Source organism: Nothobranchius furzeri, chromosome 7 (assembly GCF_043380555.1).
Source record: "Nothobranchius furzeri strain GRZ-AD chromosome 7, NfurGRZ-RIMD1, whole genome shotgun sequence".
Classification (NCBI taxonomy): domain Eukaryota; kingdom Metazoa; phylum Chordata; class Actinopteri; order Cyprinodontiformes; family Nothobranchiidae; genus Nothobranchius; species Nothobranchius furzeri.
The window spans coordinates 26,223,492-26,228,491 of NC_091747.1; positions in this window are offsets into that span (position 1 = coordinate 26,223,492).

A 5,000-nucleotide genomic window follows, 5' to 3' on the forward strand; every position below is an offset into this window, starting at 1 on the left:
TCCCCAAGGTCCCAAGAACAATAGTTCTCATGAGGTTTGAGTTAATGCTAAATTGTGTGAACTGTTCGATGCCATGAGTCATTTTTCAAACACTACCAGAGCCTGAGTCACGGCTTGGCTCAGGAAAGCTGTTTGAGCCGTTTATCCTAATGGTCCCATCTTTCCTAAATAGAGGAATAAATCCTGGAATGGTTCCAGATGTTGCGCTTCTCTTCATCATTGGCTTTCATTTAGTCATCCAGGAAACAAATGTGTCTTCGATAAGGAAAACCAGATCTCACTATTGAGTTTTATTCCAAACCATAATTCACATGCAGTCGGAGAGGGAATTCTATTAACCACAAGCCTTCTCTGGTGTTTCCTGCCCTCACCACAGCTGATGGATGGTCATCATAAAACAATCTGAGTATTATCCACTTTTTACTCCAACTCTACATCAGCTGCTGACTTGCTTCAGTCAATCAGATGATGTCAGAGCAAGAGACGGAGCTGCTGAGCTCCACTAATCTGTCAGAGTCCAGATCAGAGAAGGACCAATTCAGAGGTTTCACACACACACACACACACACACACACACACAACACACACACACACACACACACACACACACACACACACACACACACACACACACGCATGCACACACTTACATGCACACATGCACACGCACACACACAGACACACATTTTATTTTAAAAAAGGTCAATAGGTCATAATACACATGAAGAAAACACAAACATAAGAAAAGGGGATTTTAATAAAATGGTCTTCAGCTGATTTCTAAACGTAACCAGACTGTCAATTCTACGTCAGGATAAAAGATGTTCTTTAGAACGTCAGGGTGCAACAACCTGGAAGGCATGTTCACCTGGACTTTAATATCTGGTCTTTGGACCTTCTAGAAGGTAGGAGGGTTGGAGCATAGGGCTTTAACAGGTCAGTAATAGAAAGTGGAGCTTGACCATGTGGAGCCCTGAAAGTTCTAGTAAGGTTCTACAGTTAGCCCTTTATGCCCTAGGGTCCCCCAGAAGAAGAAGAAGAACGTATCATTTCTATAGCGCCGCTCAAGATAAAAATCACAAGGCGCTGTAGGTCCCAGGTGGGGGACCCTGTGACATTAGTTCCAATAGGCTTCAAAATAGGCCTAGGGCTTAATTGGTAACACTGATTAGTCAAAAACACCCAAATTCCTCAGGTTTGACTTGACAGCAGACGATAAATGACCAAGTTTTAACTAATCAGGGGAACCATGCTCTCAGGGGCAATGATCAGACATTCAGTCTTTTCAGAGCTTAACTGAACGTTATCTCCTAGCCAGCTGGTGAAAGCTAATAGATGTTCTAGTAATTCTGACAGTTTGTAGAGCTCAGAATCCTTGAAAGAGCAGTACAGCTGAATGTCATCTGCATATAGGTGATAAGAGACATTATGAAAATAATCAATCTGTCCAAGAGGGTGTAGGTACAGTAGAAACAACAGTGGACCCAAAACAGAGCCTTGGGGTGCCCCACAGAACAGCTGGGTAGAATCTGATGATTTGGTTTATATAGACACTGTAACTTCTGTTAGAAAGATACGATCTAAACCAGTCTAGAACAGTTCCAGAGATCCCCACCGAGTCACCAAGTCTGTTAATGAAGGTGTTGTGATCACCAGTGTCAAAAGTTGCAGAAAGATCTAACAATGCTAACACTGTGAACTCCCCGTTGTCTGCAGCCATCATGATGTCACTCGAAACGTTAAGCAAAGCTGTTTCTGTTGAACGCTTTTTACCAAAACCAGACTGGAATTTATGAAAGCTGTTGTGTAGTTCCAGAAACGTAATCAGCTGATCTGCCACAACCTTTTCCAGTATTTTAGAGATAAAGGGTCATTTAAAAATGGGTCTGTAGTTTTTAGGCTGAGATGAGTCCAAAGTGTCAGGTCTGTCAGTTATCTCCATCATTTGCCTGAACCGGAACCCTTAAGGGTCACAAGAGAATATTAATTAGTAACAAGAATTAAACAATAAAATGAAATAAAATCTTTGATCATTTAGAGTTTGTTTTACTTTATTAGTGTTTCATTCTTTGAACGCTTTCTCATTTATGTTGATCTGCTATTGAAGAGGTAAGGTATCAAATACTCTTGTATACTTGTAATAACACAATTAATATTCTATAAATGCTTCAATTAGATCAATAATAAATGTCCATTAGACATGATTTATACATCAAACCAGGTTCATAGTCATTTTGGTTCCATTCAATGTAACTTGTTGGTTTTATAAAATGTTTGTGATTTTATAAAAGCGTATCTAATAAATAATGAATTACACAAAGTTGTTGTTTGAATCTTTTAAAAAGCTTCATTTCTTGATCAAAGGTCTGAACAATAGAACAATAGATAAACTCGAAATTAAGACCACTGGTTTTATTTACCTGTAACGGCTGAACTGTATAATTTTACAGACCAGTAAGGATTAAAGGTTAGTGACCCGAACAGGATCAGACGGATGATCTGAGTGGATCTCAGGAGCACTCATGGACAGACGGGCTCGCAGCGCCACATTAAATATGATTGTTCTCCCAGAATTAGCTGACAGGTAAAATATTGGACAGCAGCAGTTTCATGTTGCGGTTTCTGGCACACATTAATGATGCATTTACTCAGGATGGAGTGGAAAAACCAGCGTTTGCTGCTCCGCACATCCACTCATTCCATTAACTGTACCTGCTGGACGTCTCTGTCTGGACATGAAGACACAGATCTGACTTGTTATGTGATTTAATTTCAGCTGTGAAGCACTTTTGTTACAGAGTCAAAGGTTCAATAAAGCACCCCAACTAACCGATGCTTTAATTAGAACATCTCCATCCAGGAACCCCCGCAGTGGCTCGGTTCTGAAGCAAAACCAGCAGAGGAAGGCAGTCCCCTCTGATTTAAACCTTTATTCTCTGTGCGTCTAGAGGGACTAGTTCTGATGTCTTAGGATGTTTGCATTTGCTTCCTCGTGGTAACAGATGGATGTAACATAATGTAAAAATTCCTTGAGCTGTAATACCGACCAGCACAACCTGCTGCCCGGGAAAAGGAAGTCGGGTTATAAACATTCTGAAGAATTAAAGCTTCAGAAGTTCTACTTTCTCCACAAGAGCTGCAGTGGCGGCTCCAGAAATGTTTTTTCTGCAGGTGCTATGAAGGAAGTGGTCATACGTACCTATTGTTCTCTAAAATACCTTCAACACTAGTAGATACACATGCGTGCACAACACCGCAACAACACCTGAAACAATCATTAATATACATCATAAACATATGAACAATCGCTGACTTTTCCATGAAATCATAAACACATACAGCCACACAGAAAACCATCTATAGTGTTGCAAGACTAGCTAACGTTAGCGGTAGCATTTCCAGCGGCTAAACCATGGACTGCTGCAGCGGTTGAGGGTTGACTCTCCTCATCCAGATCCGTAGGTTTTTGTGGGTCTGAGATCACTTCCAAACATTCATTCATTTCTGACTGAACTCGTGGAAATGTGGGCAACAAACACCGATCCATTTTACAACTATCTCTACCTTTCACTCGTTCACAGGTGGAAAATGAGGTCAAAGGTTAACTTCAATTTCCTGCTTTGGTTTAAGTTTTTACTATCTATATGATAATTTACTGATTATTTTTGTTTTGTATGTTAAATAGTATCACATCCACACGTTAAATTAAAATTACATTGTAAAAAAATAAAAATCTAATATTTACTTGGGAGTGCTATGGGGGTGCAATGACTAATCCAGGGGTAGCTATAGCACTCCCTAGCGCCCCCCTGGCACCGCCACTGAAGAGCTGAACTGTAGTTCTGGACTCACATCTAAATGTTTCAGCTGAATGAGAGCACCAGAAATGTTAGTGCTGCTGGCAGCGGCTAATTAGGGTCACCATGGTAACCATCAGAGACCAGTTCCAACTTGCTGTTACCTGTTTAGCCTCTGGGTGTTTCTGCTGTGGAGTCTACCTAATGGGGCAAGGCTTTTTATTTACACAAATCCTTAGCGTTGTTTAGGTTTAGTTATAGTCCTAGTTAAATGAGTCATGTGTGTGTGCTACCAGGTGGGTCTCTAGTCCCTCTAGACACGCTCCGAACATGAAGAACATCCATCCCTCCCTTCTGTCAGTGTTAGGTTTTAGGAATTTATGCCTAAAATTAGCTGTTTCTAAAAGTCCCCATTTGTGATGTCACAAACGGGAACGTTTGAGCAGAACCAATTGGAGCTTTTCAGCCTATAGCAGCTGATCAGAAGAGGGGTGGGCGGGGCCAGCGATAGCTTGTTTCCCTGAAGGGACAGAGCTCTGAAACAAACAGCTGAGTCTGTTTACATGAGGCCAGAGTCCAACCACGTCTCCTTTAGGTCAGGAGCTGCTGTCCTCCTCTCGTCCCCCTTCACCCTTTGTCACTGATCCCACACCCTGCTGGTCCCAGACTGGGCTGCTGTGGGTCAGAACCAGCATATAAGTGAGAAAGGATGGGCAGATGAAAGAAGATCGAGCCGTGGATGAGAGCTTCAGAGTCTCTGCTGTCCTTCTCCACACTGATCCCCAGCAGTGAGTGAGACCTCTGGTCCGCTTCCAGCACCAGAACCCGTCAAAGCGGACCCAGACAATGGAGTCCTGCTTCCTTACAGGGAGGAAAGGAATCCATCACTATGGTTCTGTGGTTCTGCTCGCCTCCTCCGCCAGCCTGACCACTCTTCCTGGATCACATGCAACAGCAGGATAAATTTTGGGTTGTTTGTGCTTAAATGCAGCCTGTCAGAGGAAGCAGCTGCTGGTAAAACCCGAAAGGCTCGGTTCTCTTTAGATCCGTATAATTTCAGCTGGATTTTGGCCGCGACTCATCTCCTCCTCCTCCATAACACCACACATTAGCACAGCAGCTCGTGGCGGCGTCCTCTGTGTTTCAGGCTGACAAACTGATGATAGTTAATTTGCACCCGGAGGCAACATAAAGGGGAGCAAG